This window comes from Ranitomeya imitator, chromosome 1 (assembly GCF_032444005.1).
Source record: "Ranitomeya imitator isolate aRanImi1 chromosome 1, aRanImi1.pri, whole genome shotgun sequence".
Lineage (NCBI taxonomy): Eukaryota > Metazoa > Chordata > Amphibia > Anura > Dendrobatidae > Ranitomeya > Ranitomeya imitator.
The window spans coordinates 940382384-940398099 of record NC_091282.1 but is presented as its reverse complement, the minus strand read 5'-3'; the positions used below and the strand labels follow the sequence as shown (position 1 = coordinate 940398099).

General features: G+C 44.6%; 1 protein-coding gene across 1 annotated transcript in view; it reads right to left on the bottom strand.

The window, feature by feature from the left end:
• LOC138655786 (alcohol dehydrogenase 1-like) overlaps window positions 1-15716 on the bottom strand; it is a 225179-nt gene that overhangs the window by 208212 nt on the left and 1251 nt on the right. The window lies entirely within an intron of this gene.

Sequence of the window (15716 nt, the reverse complement as noted above, 5' to 3'; positions counted from 1 at the left end):
TCTCATGTTTTGAGCTTCTTAGACAGACAATAAACATGCACGGAAGGCCTGCCAGTCACTGTAATGCCGTAGCCTTCTTGGTTGTGGCTTTACTGAGATTGACCGGCCGCATAGCGGCTTTGGGTCTATTTAAGACCTGTTACGCCATGCTCGCCACAGTTTACCAATAGACACAGGCAGAGTAAGGAGAGGTGCTGCGCTGCTGATCAAGGGGCAGAGTCTGTAATCTTTTTTTCAACTCCAACAACAGCCCTTATTAGGTCTAAGTATAATCAATATTCATACTGCGGTTAGCAGCACTTAGGGAAAGATTGTGCTGAAGGGATTGTGAAAGGACAGGATAGGATGAAATGAACGTCCTTTTTGCTGCAACTCATACCAAAAGCTCTTCAAGTTCTTAGGGTAATAATATTCTTTTTGCTTTTAATCCTGCAAAGTTTTTTCTGAAGGGAAATATTATACATCATTTATACTGCCCAGTTGTGCATCAAAAGCATACAGCCAGACTTGGTTGGTTAATAATTCAATTGCTATATTGCTCTTGCGTTGTAAGAAGTCCAACTGAAATGGGCACTTTTTCTTGCGATAGTAATCCTACAAATTGTCCACAGGGAAATATTATATGCCATTTATACTGCACCAGTTGGGCTTCAAAAGAAAAAATCCAGACTTGGATGGTTAGAAATAACATCGCTATATTGCTCCTTCACTTTTTGAGTTCCAATTTCTCCTGTTACCCTTGAGAAAATATAAAATTGGGGACGAAAAGATCATTTTTGTGAACAAAATATGATTTTTTATTTTTGCGGTTCTACGTTATAAACTTCTGTGAATCACTTGGGGGTTCAAAATGCTCACTACACATCTAGATTAGTTCCTTAGGGGGTCTAGTTTCCAAAATGGTGTCATTTGTGGGGGGTTTCCACTGTTTAGGCATATCAGGGGCTCTCCAAACACGACATGGTGTGCAATCTTAATTTCAGCCAATTTTGCATTGAAAAAGTAAAACGGCACTCCTTCCCTTCTGAGCTCTGCCATGCACCCAAACAGTGGTTTATGCCTACATATTGGGTATCAGCGTACTCAGGAAAAATTGCACAACAAATTTTTTGGGTCCAATTTCTCCTGTTGCCCTTGGCAAAATGAAAAACATTTTGTCTGAATTAATTTTTTTATGAAAAAAAGTTAAATGTTTATTTTTTTAAACATTCAAAAAATTCCTGTGAAACACCTGAAGGGTTAATAAACATCTTGAATGTGGTTTTGAGCACTTTGAGGGGTGCAGTTTTTAGAATGGTGTCACTTTTGGGCATTTTCTATCATATAGACCCCTCAAAGTGACTTCAAATTTGATGTGGTCCCTAAAAAAAATGGTGTTGTAAAAATGAGAAGTTGTTGTTTAAATTTTAACCCTTATAACTTTCTAACAAAGTAACATTTTGGTTCCAAAATTGTGCTGCTGTAAAGTAGACATGTGGGAAATGTTACTTAGTCAGTATTTTGTGTCACATATCTCTGTGATTTAAGGGCATGAAAATTCAAAGTTGGAAAATTGCGAAATTTTGAGTCATATCAAAGCATGTCACAAAATATGTCACAAAAAAACAGTGTCAGAATCACAGGGATCCATTGAAGTGCTTTAGATTTATTATCTCATAAATGGACAGTGGTCAGAATTGTAAAAATTGGCTTAGTCATTAACATGCAAACCATCCTCGGGGGTAAAGGGGTTAATTAAGATTTATTAAAGGAGTCTGGGTCAGTCTATTAATTAAAGGACTTTAATCTGTGTATATTTTTATACAATATGACTTTATTGATGCCTCTCCATTACTAACCTCTGGGCTTGATGTCACCTGACAATACAAAGGTGACATCAACCCCCGTAACTATTACCCCACTTGCCACTGCTACAGGGAATGTGGAAAGAGCAAGGCTAAGTGTCAGAATTTGCACATCTTATAGATATGCCTTTTCTGGGGCGGCTAAGAGCTGATGTTTTTAGTCTTGGAGGGCCAGTATCCATGGCCTCTTCCTAGGTTACTAATATCAGCCCACAGCTGTCTGCCTAGCCTTTGCTGGTTATTAATTATAGGAGGACCATATGGCATATTTTTTGGGGTCCCCCATTTTAATATCCAGTAAAGGTTAAGTATACAGTAGTGAGCTGATATTAATAGCCTGGAAAGCTCTTTGGGTATTACCCTCTTCCGAGGCTATAAACATTTGCTCCTAGCTGTCGGCTTTCCATCTGCTGGTTATGAAAATTGCATGGGAGCAAATGCCATTTTTTCAGAAAAATAATTGTTTTTATAATTAAGTACATGTCGGGTCCTCCTGTGATTTTACTGTATATGTCTGCTGAATTGCCGGCTTTTTATATCTATCTATTTATCTATCTATATCTATTGTAGTGCAGCGGTAGCACCGTAAGCGGTGATGAAGCAGGGACTCACAAAGTTCAAGCATAAAATGTCTTTAATGTGTTTTCTCACAGCATTAAAGGGACCACTTCACACAAGTGCATATAACTTTAGTGCATAATTAGTGTCCATTTCCCCATTTGCAATCACATATTATATGGCTCTCTTCCGTTGTACAGACAGCACACACGCCAGTCCTCCTCTGACTAGTTCCCGGTTCCCGTGGGTGTCTGCGCATCGTATCAAAGTCTCTATTCACACAGCATTACATGTCGCAGGCACTACACATGCCAGTCCTCCTATGACTAATTACCGTGGGTGTCCTGCACCGCTGTATCACAGTCTCTTCTCACAGCTGTACACAGACCTTGACATCCTCCTGTCTGCAGCCGTGACATTCCAGTCATCCTTTGACCAGTTCCCATGGACGGAAGCACCCCTGTGTATGCTGTGAGTGCCAGGCCTACTGGCTCCATTCTGTACTGTGCTCTTTTTCACAGGCCATGCTCTGCAACACACCGAATGCTCTGCATGACAGCAGACACCAACTCACTTTGGACCTGACACACCTCAGACTCCTGAGACACCTGAGACTCACTAAGACCTCACTAACCCTTTCCTGTAGGGCTTTTAACATAGAAATCTGTGGCTTTCAGACGACACTTGGGACCGGAGCGTTCAGTTGCATAGAAATACATAAAGGCTCCTATCGGTGTGTAGAATGAAAGGTTGCGAGAAGTGGGCATAGGCCAAGATTGGAGCTTCTGTCAGAGACATCTTCAAGGCCTGGAAGGCTTTCTCCTGGCTGCTTCCCCACTGGACGGTCCGATTCTGTACCCCTGACGGTACCCTCTTGAGTAATTCCAACAGTAGATTGGTGATGCGGGTGAAATACCTCATGAATCTTCGGTAATATCCATTTAAACTCCAGAAAGGCCCGAACATCTTTCACTGTCTTTGGGGTGGGCCAGTCTTGTACTGCTGCTATCTTCTCTCGAGCAGGCATTTCTCCATCAGCAGATACGATGTGTCCCAGATACTCGATTTGGTTGCAGAAAAGGGGGCATTTTTGGGGCTTCACTTTCAGGCCATGTTTCTGCAGCCGACTCAGCACTTGTTCTATTCGCCAAAGATGTTCTTCAAAAGTGGCCGCATAGACAATGGTATCCAGGTAGATAAGGGTTGCCTTGAAGTTCTGATCCCCCAAGCACCTTTCCATCAAGTGCTGAAATGTCCCGGGAGCGTTAGTCATGCTGAAGGGCATCCTATTGAACTCAATCAATTACATTACTGTCTTTGGCCAGTCCTGCTCAGCCATGGGCATCTGCCAATATCCACTGGCCAGGTCTAGAGATGAGAAATACTTTGCCTTTCCCAAGGCAGATAGTGGCTCCTCAATTCTGGGTAGGGGGTATGAATCCCGCACTGTGCAGGCATTCAATCGCCTATAGTCAACACAAAAGCACAGGGTCTCATCTCTCTTCTGAACCAACACGATGGGGGCCACCCACAGACTCTGGCTTTCCCGGATGACTCCACTTTGCAGCATGTGCGCCAACATTTCCTTTATCTCCTGGTACATCTGAGGCGGAATCTGGTGGTATCTCTCCCGGATTGGGGCAGCACTTCCTGTGGGTATTTCGTGGGTTATAGTAGTAGTGCACCTGAACTCATCCTCATGACGGGTGAAGACAACCTGGTAATGCTCCAGCACGGCTTCCACCTGTTGCACCTGCTGTGGGGAGAGTCCCAACAGGCCCGCATCTGTTACAAGATCCGTCGCCCTTCTCTGGTACTTCCAGATGGATGCTCCGTGGCCATGGTGACAGCTACAGACCACGGGTCTCCCTGTTTCACTGCTAACTGGATGGTCTCTGGCTGCACCAGTTCTTCCGACATACCCAGCACCTGTGCCACTTCACTTCTGGACAAGAGGGTTAAATTACCTTCCCCCAGGTTGACACACCACACCACTAGGTTACTGTGACAAACAATGGCCAATCCGAGCAATGAGGAGTCCTGTGGGTGTCTAGTCCACTGCGGTTGGTTCTAATTGGACTTCCACCCCTTCAAGCAGTGTGCAGGCTTGTACGGGTAGCATGAGCACGTCTGACCAGGCGGTAGAATGAGTGTCTTAGCAGCAGGGACTACCACCTTTCCTAGGATCTTTCCGTCACTTGACATCTCTTGCACGTGAGCTACTCGAATCAGTTGCTGGAACACCTTTCTTTGGGGAGTCTGTAAAGGCATCTGATGACTCACTGATCAGAAGGGTTCCGAGCAACACTGTTCCTTTTCGGCCTACATCTTTGCCACATGTGGAAACTTGCATCCAGCCACCCATGTTATCGGGATGGGGAATTGATTGGCCACTTTCAGCTTAATTACTGGGCCTCATTAGGGCGGTATGGCCCCCGAGAAATGAGGTCTGAGGTATGCTTCGGTCATGGTTGTGACCTGGGAACTGGTGTCAACTAAGCAGCAAATGGCTCGGCAGTCCATTTTGGCACATATGAAAGTGCTCAGGGAAACTAAACTTTTGGGACTACCTTCTCTCCTTCTTGGCTGTTCAGGCTCTGGGTGTCGCCCGCCGACCAAGGAGCCCACTAGTTTAACGGCTGCTGGGTGAGCAGTCTTACATGCTTCGCGCACCCTTGGGCATAGTGTCCAACGTCTCCACATCTGAAGCAGATCGCCTGTCTTGCTGTCTTTGACTGTCTGGTATCCTGACGAGGTGCAGAAGGCAAGCAGAACTCATGTTTAGTCCTGTCTCTGGACGGATCTGGGTCCACTGGAGGGGTTCTTCTGAAGTCCGACTACTCTTCCCGCATTCCCTGTATCTCCTTTCGGATCTCTCTAACCTATCCTGGTTTAGCTTCTGGTGAAGGCGGGTACCTCCCCGCTCCGGACCTTCCCTGCTGAAGCTGTCATCCACCGTTCTTGCTTGCACGCGCGCACGTTTCCACCCCAATTTCTTGAAAGGACATGTGAGGATTAGCGCGCAAATGCTCTCGCAGGGCCTGCTTAAGCAATAGGTTTCTGATCGGCTATCAGTTGGTCTCTTAGTATCACGTCAGGAGGCCCCACCTCCACATCATCCCACTTGGTGATTGCTGCATGAATCTATTGCAAAGCATTAAAATATTGGGTCACGGACACCCCCTTACTCTGTACTTGGCTGAACAAGCGCATGCGCAATCCCCCAATATCCGTGGGGTCTCCATGCATCTCCTCTAGAATTTGCAGAACCTTGGTAAAGGTGTTCTGCCCATTTAGGGGCCGAAACATCACATAACATCTGGCTTCCCCATCAAGTGCCATCACAGCAATCTCCGCCTGCATAGCAGGTGTCATAGGGTGCATTCTCAGCATCCCCTTAACTCGCTCAGCCTAGTACCACAGCAGTGAATTGCTTCCAGTGAATTTTGGTAGATTGCTGAGCATAGCACCCATGGTTGCTTGGTCTGCTGTCTCTGCGCTTGTAGGCTGCATCCTGCCAACGATGCCAAGTGTGAGCAGGTTGCGGGATGCAGTGATGCATGATAGGCAGAGCAAGGGCTAAAAATTTAATGTAACAATGGGATACTCCTCGCAGGAAGACAAACAGTTAAATGAGGGAATAAACAGTTCAATTGTAAAGAATATGTGGAGCTAATGTGCAATAAACAAGGTAACAGCAGTTCTTTCAACCACTTATCATGTCAGAGGTCTCTCAGGCTGTAGATGATGCTTGGAAATCAGTAGCACCAACAACGGCTGGTGCGGTGCTTGTCCAATGAGGTCCTGCAGGCAATGGTGATTTGTCTTCTGGCGGCAGTGGTCAGTCTCTGGTACCTTCCACTGAGCCCCTAGTCCATCAGTGGCTGTGGCCAATGCAAACAAGGCTGCAGTACTGTCAGAGTACTGGTCGAGCGGCATGGCAATGTCCGGTAGGGAGAGCAGCGGCGAACAGTCCTGCACTCTGCCCTGGCTCTTAGACTGACATGCGACCCTTAGCGGAACAGGGTTCCTGCCTCTCCACCTTTTACTGTGGTGGGCTCCCGGCAGCATCCTGTTGTCAGATGAGCTGCATGTCATTGCGGCCCAGCTGCGCACCCCGCGGAGCATGCTGTGCACGCACCTTGCCTCTCTCACTGCTTGCGGGAAACTGCCTGACCGTAAGCTTGCTTTTTTTCTTTTAGCCACGCTCCTGGATTCTGGGTCAGGGCATCTGTCCGAGCCTTTTTTGCCTCCCCCCGGACAACATGGGAGACAGCCTCGACAACTCCGGACCGGTTTAGTACAGGTACCCGCGGGCCGGTATTCCCCCTTACAGGGCAACAGTCCTGGTCTTTTTCTTCTTGGCCCAGGTAAGACGCTTCGGGTGTTGTCTATTGGTCATGAGTGGCTTGACACAAGGAATGTGACACTTGTAGCCCATGTCCTGGATATGTCTGTGTGTGGTGGCTCTTGAAGCAATGACTCCAACAGCTGTCCACTCCATGTGAATTTCCCCAAATTTTTGAATAGCCTAATCCTTTCAAGGCTGCAGTTATCCCGATGGCTTGAGCACCTTTTCCTACCACTTTTTCCTTCCACTCAACTTTCCATTAATGTGCTTGGATACAGCACTCTGAACAGCCAGCTTCTTTTGCAATGACCTTCATCTGTCAAGTTAGCAGTCTTCCCTCTGATTGTGGAGCCTATTGAAACAGACTAAGGGACCTTATTAAATGCTTAGGAAGCCTTTCAGCTGTTTTCTGTTAAATATTCTAATTTACTGAGATAATGACTTTTGGGTTTTCTTTGGCTGTAACCCATAATCATCAACTTAAAATGCAGAAAAATCTTTTAATGAGAAGGTGTGTCCAAACTTTTGGTCTGTACTGTATATATATATATATATATATATATATATATACATATATATATATATATATATATATATACACTGTCTGTCTGCTATCTCAGCCTTCTTTTCTGCTCGCTATCTACAACTGAACATTGACAAAACAGAATTCATCATCTTTCCCCCATCTCACTCTACCCCTCCACCAGACCTATCTATCAATGTTAATGGCTGCTCACTTTCCCCAGTCCCACACGCCCGGTGCCTCAGGGTGATCCTCGACTCTGCCCTCTCTTTCAAGCCACATATCCAAGCCCTTGCCTCCTTCTGCCGTCTCAAACTCAAAAATATTTCCGGGATCCGTGCTTTCCTTTACCGCAACACCACAAAAACGCTAGTGCATGCCCTTATCATCTCCCGCCTCGACTACTGCAACCTCCTACTCTCTGGACTCCCCTCTAGCACTCTGGCACCACTCCAATCCATCCTACACTCTGCTGCCCGACTAATCTACCTGTCTCCCCGCCTTCCCCAGCCTCTCCTCTATGCCAAGCCCTTCACTGGCTTCCTATCACCCAGAGACTCCAGTTCAAAACCCTCACAATGACATACAAAGCCATCCACAACCTGTCCCCTCCATACATCTGTGACATGGTCTCCCGGTACCTACCTACACGCAACCTCCGATCCTCTCAAGACCTCCTTCTCTACTCCCCTCTCATCTCTTCTTCCCACAACCGCATCCAAGACTTCTCTCGTGCTTCCCCCATACTCTGGAACTCTCTGCCCCAACACATCAGACTCTCGCCTACCATAGAAACCTTCAAAAAGAACCTGAAGACTCACCTCTTCCGACAAGCCTACAGCCTGCAGTGATCCTAAAGTTACTGAACAGCAGCCGCACAACCTGCCCTACCGTCTCCTAGTGTTTCATCACCCATCCCCTGCAGACTGTGAGCCCTCGCGGGCAGGGTCCTACCTCCTTATGTACCCGTGTGCCTTGTTATTTGCTCATGTTTAATGTATTTGTCTATATTTGCCCCGTTTTCACATGTAAAGCGCCATGGAATAAATGGCGCTATAAAAATGTATAATAATAGTAATAATAATATATATCATTTGATATGTCAGTCTTAATGCCTTTGTATTATTTATGATAGTGTTTAATGCTATTTTAAAGAAGGTGTTTTTTAACTGATTGTACTTTGCACTCATGAAAGATAAATCATTTGCCTTTCCTACAAGAGTCCAAAGTTAAAGTTCATATTTTACCAGTATGATGAACATGCATTTACACTGCCATTAACTAAATAGAACTAAATGCCCAATGTATATTTATTCTTAATCCATAAAAATATTAATGTAAATAATTGTTAAATACCGTACATCTACCCATAAAGATTTCTGAACTTAGAAAACACTAAAAAAGGCAATCAGAAAAAAATCTGAGCCTGGCTGAGTGATGACGTTTCATAGAAAACATAGTTTGAAAGGGCAATCAAGGAATATAGGGTGAGACCTGACTGGTCTTGTGTGCTACCCAGCCAGCTTCTCCCCTCATCATTCTCATAGATTGTCAGCGCAAAAAATGTTGCCATTATTTTTTGCAACGTTTTAGTGAAAAAAAAAACATGTACAGCAGGATGTGAAATCCATTTATTTTTGTGATTTTCTCAAATTTAAACTAAAATATCTTAGTATCCGCACCTGAGAATGGCAGTTGGGATTAGTGCAAACGAATAAAATTAGTGATGTGTTAAAGTAAACAATTGCCTGATCATCTCAATGGCCAACCATTGTGTAAAAGTAATCATTGTTGTCTTGCTACCAGAATTGCAAATAGAAAAGACATATGTTCGTGCATAAAGGTACCGTTACACTAAACGATTTACCAACGATCACGACCAGCGATACGACCTGGCCGTGATCGTTGGTAAGTCGTTGTGTGGTCGCTGGGGAGCTGTCACACAGACAGCTCTCTCCAGCGACCAACGATAAGGGGAACGACTTCGGCATCATTGAAACTGTCTTCAACGATGCCGAAGTCCCCGGGTAACCAGGGTAAACATCGGGTTACTAAGTGCAGGGCCGCGCTTAGTAACCCGATATTTACCCTGGTTACCATTGTAAAAGTAAAAAAAAAAAAAACACTACATACTCACATTCCGATGTCTGTCACGTCCCCCGCCGTTAGCTTCCCTGCACTGTGTCAGCGCCGGCCGTAAAGCAGAGCGGTGACGTCACCGCTGTGCTCTGCTTTACGGCCGGCGCTGACACAGTGCAGGGAAGCTGACGGCGGGGGACGTGATAGACATCGGAATGTGAGTATGTAGTGTTTTTTTTTTTACTTTTACAATGGTAACCAGGGTAAATATCGGGTTACTAAGTGCGGCCCTGCACTTAGTAACCCGAAGTTTACCCTGGTTACAGGTGAACACATCGCTAGATCGGCGTCACACACGCCGATCTAGCGATGACAGCGGGGTGATCAGCAACCAAAAAAAGGTCCTGATCATTCCCCACGACCAACGATCTCCCAGTAGGGGCCTGATCATTGGTCGCTGTCACACATAAATATATCGTTAGTGGGATCGTTGCTACGTCACCAAAAGTATGACGTTGCAACGATATCATTAACGAAATCATTATGTGTGAAGGTACCTTAAGTCCCTCATGGTTGGATTTCTGATATCTGTTGTGTCAAAGCGCAAATTCATTCACAATCATTTCTTGCAATGTAGCCTTGGGACACTGCAATCTTATGTTGCAAAGCCATAAGTCACAGTAAGGGTAAGTTCACACTAGGAGTTTTTTTAGCGATTTTTTTTCCTGAATCAAATCCCGATCTCTTGGCAGGAAAGAATCTGCAGAAAAAAAGCATGTTTTCCTTGTGTTTTTTGCTGCGTTTTGTGTGCATTTTTTGTGGCGGTTTTGGCTTGTTAGATATGTCTCTTGTGCATGCTGAAGTTTAGTGTTGAAAAAAAATTTACTATTCCATAGAATCAAGGTTTTGGCACAAAACCTCACTCCTGCGTTTTTGGTGCGTTTGTTCAGAGTTTTTTTCACCCCCCATTCAAGTCAAAAATGCTGAAAAAGTGCTAAAAGAAGTGGCATGCTTCATTAGGTAAAAATATGAAAAAGAACCTGGCACTCAACTTATTTATCGGGAAATATATTTTATGGTCAGCAACAAAACGTTTCGGTCGCAAACTGGACCTTCATCAGTTACGTGCTGTGAAAAATGTTTAGAAGAGATGTGCCCATGTAGGCAGATGGTAATTGGCTTCGATAATAGATTCAGGGTATTAGGTCGGCGTCATACTTGCGAGTTTTACGGACGTAAGAGCGCAGAAACTACGTCCGTAAAACTCGCAAAAAATACGGCACAATTATTCTCTATGCCCCTGCTCCTATCTGCCGTATTTTACTGATCAGTATTATACGGCTTTCTACGGCCGTACAAAATCGCAGCATGCTGCGTTTGTCACCGTACTGCACAAGAAATACGCCAATGAAAGTCTATGGAAGCGTGAAAAATACGGATTACACACGGACAAGCAGTGTGACTTGCGAGAAATACGCAGCGCTGTTAGAGAGAAAAGCCGGTAATTCAGTGCGGTGTACAGTAAAATCACACTGACAGCTTACAGTCCAATAGATAGAATAAATGTGTACACATAGAATAGGTATATATATATATATATGTCAGTGAGACACATATATGTATATATATTAATATTTATTTCAGCGCTATACAGCTTGAAAGCCGGTAATTCAATTACCGGCTTTTTCTTTCTCCTTCCTAAAACCCGACATGATTTGAGACATGGTTTACATACAGTAAACCATGTCTTCTCTCCATTTTTTTTGCAGATTCCACACTACTAATGTCAGTAGTGTATATCTGCTAAATTTGGCCATTCTAGCTCTTAAAATAAAGGGTTAAATGGCGGAAAAAATTGGCGTGGGCTCCCGCGCAATTTTCTCCGCCAGAGTAGTAAAGCCAGTGACTGAGGGCAGATATTAATAGCCTGGAGAGGGTCCATGGTTATTGCCCCCCCCCTGGCTAAAAACACCTTCCCCCCAGCCACCCCAGAAAAGGCACATCTGGAAGATGCGCCTATTCTGGAACTTGGCCACTCTCTTCCCATTCCCGTGTAGCGGTGGGATATGGGGTAATGAAGGGTTAATGCCACCTTGCTATTGTAAGGTGACATTAAGCCTAATTAATAATGGAGAGGCGTCAATTATGACACCTATCCATTATTAATCCAATTGTAGTAAAGGGTTAAATAAAACACACACATTATTAAAAATTATTTTAATGAAATAAAAACAATGGTTGTTGGAGTATTTTATTCAACGCCCAATCCACTCACTGAAGACCATCGTTCTGTAAGTAAAAAAACATAATAAACCAACAATATACTTACCCTCCGCAGATCTGTAACGTCCAACGATGTAAATCCTTCTGAAGGGGTTAAAACATTTTGCAGAAAGGAGTTCCGCTAATTCAGGCTGCTCCTTGCTGCAAAACCCCGGGGAATGAGTCTAAATATAGATCAATGATCTATATTTAGCTTCATTTGCGGTGAGGCGCCCTCTGCTGGCTGTTCATAGATCGTGGGAACTTACCTAGAAGGCTCCCAGGCTTTCTAGGAAATTTCCCACGATCTATGAACATCCAGCAGAGGGCGCCTCACCGCAAATGAAGCTAAATATAGCTCATTGATCTATATTTAGACTCATTCCCCGGGGTTTTGCAGCGAGGAGCAGCCTGCATTAGCAAAGCTCCTTGCTGCAAAATGTTTTAACCCCTTCAGAAGGATTTACATCGTTGGACGTTACAGATCTGCGGAGGGTAAGTATATTGTTGGTTTATTATGTTTTTTCTTTCACAGAGCGAGGGTCTTCAGTGACTGGATTGGGCGTAGAAGAAAATACTCCAACAACCATTGTTTTTATTTCATTAAAATAATTTTAAATAATGTGTTTGTGTTTTATTTAACCCTTTCATTCAATTGGATTAATAATGGATAGGTGTCATAATTGACGCCTCTCCATTATTAATTAGGCTTAATGTCACCTTACAATAGCAAGGTGACATTAACCCTTCATTACCCCATATCCCACCGCTACACGGGAATGGGAAGAGAGTGGTCAAGTGCCAGAATAGGCGCATCTTCCAGATGTGCCTTTTCTGGGGTGGCTGGGGGCAGATATTTTTAGCCAGGGGGGGGCCAATAACCATGGACCCTCTCCAGGCTATTAATATCTGCCCTCAGTCACTGGCTTTACTACTCTGGCGGAGAAAATTGCGCGGGAGCCCACGCCAATTTTTTCCGCCATTTAACCCTTTATTTTAAGAGCTAGAACGGCCAAATTTTGCAGATACACACTACTGACATTAGTAGTGTGGAATCTGCAAAAAAAATGGAGAGAAGACATGGTTTACTGTATGTAAACCATGTCTCAAATCATGTCGGGTTTTAGGAAGGAGAAAGAAAAAGCAGGTAATTGAATTACCGGCTTTCAAGCTGTATAGCGCTGGAATAAATATTAATATATATACATATGTGTCTACTGACATATATATATATATATATAGACAGTATATATATATATTTTCTTTTCTTTTTGGGACACATGGATCACTTCTATAGCGGTATGTTGGTTTGGCAAGCCTGCGAGAAAACCACGCAGTACGGATGCCATACGGATGACATACGGAGGATGCCATGCGCAAAAAACGCTGACACACCCTGCCTACGGAGGAGCTACGGACCACTATTTTCGGGACTTTTCAGCGTATTACGGCCGTAATATACGGACCGTATTGTTTTACGCTGTGTGTGACGCCGGCCTTACGCTGTGTGTGACGCCGGCCTTAGTCTGTGCAAGGCTGTACAAGCAACAACCGTGTAGTGATGACGTGGCTGACGCGGTGTCCGCCGCTAGTGGACAGACTAGCGGCAGACACCGCGTCAGCCGCGTCAGCCACGTCATCACTACACGGTTGTTGCTTGTACAGCCTTGCACAGACTAATACCCTGCATCTTTTATCAAAGCCAATTACCATCTGCCTACATGGGCACATCTCTCCTAAACATTTTTCACAGCACGTAACTGATGAAGGTCCAGTTTGCGACCAAAACGTTTTGTTGCTGACAATAAAATAAATTTCCAGATAAAAAAGTTGAGTGCCAGGTTCTTTTACATATTGTTATGGTGTTGGAACCTACCTGAGCACCACAAATTAAAGGCAGTGCACATGTTTATTAACTAAGTCATTGTGTAAAAAAGCACATAATACTGATGACAAAAAAACCAATGTATGTGAATGAGATTTGTAAAATATCATAGGCTTTGCTGGTTCTGTAAAACAATGCTGAAAATTTGCATAAAAAACCCTAAAAGAATGCCGAAAACATGCCTAGTGTGAACTTAGGCTACATTCAGACTAGCGTTGCGCGCCGCTGCGTCGGCGACGCAACGCACGACGCACACAAAAACGCGGCAAAACGCACGCAAAAACGCTGCGTTTTGCGACGCGTGCGTCGTTTTTTGCCGAAAATCGGACGCAAAAAAAATGCAACTTGTTGCGTTTTCTTGGTCCGACGCTAGCGGAAAAAAAGACGCAAGTGTTGCAAAACGCAACACACAAAAACGCATGCGTCCCCCATGTTAAACATAGGGGCGCATGACGCGTGCGTCGCCGCTGCGTCGCCCGACGCTAAGGCGACGCACACTAGCGGAACGCTAGTGTGAACGTAGCCTTAGCCTAAAGCCCTAGGTTTTTGGTGTATCTGACGTTTTGGTATCTGTTGCTAGCACACACTGTTAAGGGGAATTGAGGGCTAAAAAAGGCAATAAGAAAAGTTTGTACACCACAAGTTGCTCCGTTAATTTTCAACTATATAAAGAAATATTACTAAATTATTCATCCAAAATGACATATTTGTACACTTTTATTATTGTTACAAGAATCTACTATATAATTGTCTAAGGGTCACTTCCGTCTTTCTGTCTGTCCTTCTTTCTGTCACGGATATTCATTGGTCGCGGCCTCTGTCTGTCAAGGAAATCCAAGTCGCTGATTGGTCGCGTCAATACAGCCACGACCAATCAGCGACGGGCACAGTCCGGAAGAAAATGGCCGCTCCTTGCTCCCCGCAGTCACTGCCCGGCGCCCGCCTACTCCCGTCCAGCCACCGCTAACACAGGGTTAATGCTGGCGGCAACGGACCACGTTATGCCGCGGGTAACACACTCCGTCAACGCTGCTATTAACCCTGTGTGTCCCCAACTTTTTACTATTGATGCTGCCTATGCGGCATCAATAGTAAAAAAAGGTAATGTTAAAAATAATAAAAAAACAAAAAACCTGCTATTCTCACCCTCCGTAGTCCGCCGAGCTGCTCACGCCTGCTGCCTTCTTCCGTTCCCAGCGATGCATTGCAAAATTACCCAGAAGACTTAGCGGTCTCGCGAGACCGCTAAGTCTTCTGGGTAATTTCGCAATGCATCCTGGGAACGGAAGATGGCGGCAGCTGCGCGCCCATCGCCACAGCGCCGTTGGATTCCAGGGGTGAGTATGTAACTATTTTTTATTTTAATTCTTTTTTTTTAACAGGGATATATGCCCACACTGCTAAATACTGCGTGGGCTACATGGCTGCTATATACTACGTGGGCAGTACTATATACTACATGGCTGCTATATACTACGTGGGCAGTACTATATACTACATGGCTGCTATATACTACGTGGAGAGTACTATATACTACATGGCTGCTATATACTACGTGGGCAGTACTATATACTACATGGCTGCTATATACTACGTGGACAGTACTATATACTACATGGCTGCTATATACTACGTGGGCAATACTATATACTACATGGCTGCTATATACTACGTGGGCAGTACTAGATACTACATGGCTGCTATATACTACGTGGGCAGTACTATATACTACATGGCTGCTATATACTACGTGGGCAATACTATATACTACATGGCTGCTATATACTACGTGGGCAGTACTAGATACTACATGGCTGCTATATACTACGTGGGCAGTACTAGATACTACATGGCTGCTATATACTACGTGGGCAGTACTAGATACTATATGGCTGCTATATACTATGTGAACAGCACTATATACTACATGGCTGCTATATACTACGTGGGACTGGCCAATATACTATGTGTCTGTGCTGTATATTACGTGGCTCTGTGCTGTATACTATGTCGCTGTGCAATATACTATGTGGTTGTGCAATATACTAGGTGGCTGGGCAATATACTACGTCACTGGGCAATATACTACGTGACTGGGCAATATACTACGTGACTGGGCCATATACTACGTGGCTGGGCAATATACTACATGGCTGGGCAATATACTACGTTGCTGGGCAATATACTACGTGGCTGGGCAATATAGTACGTGAC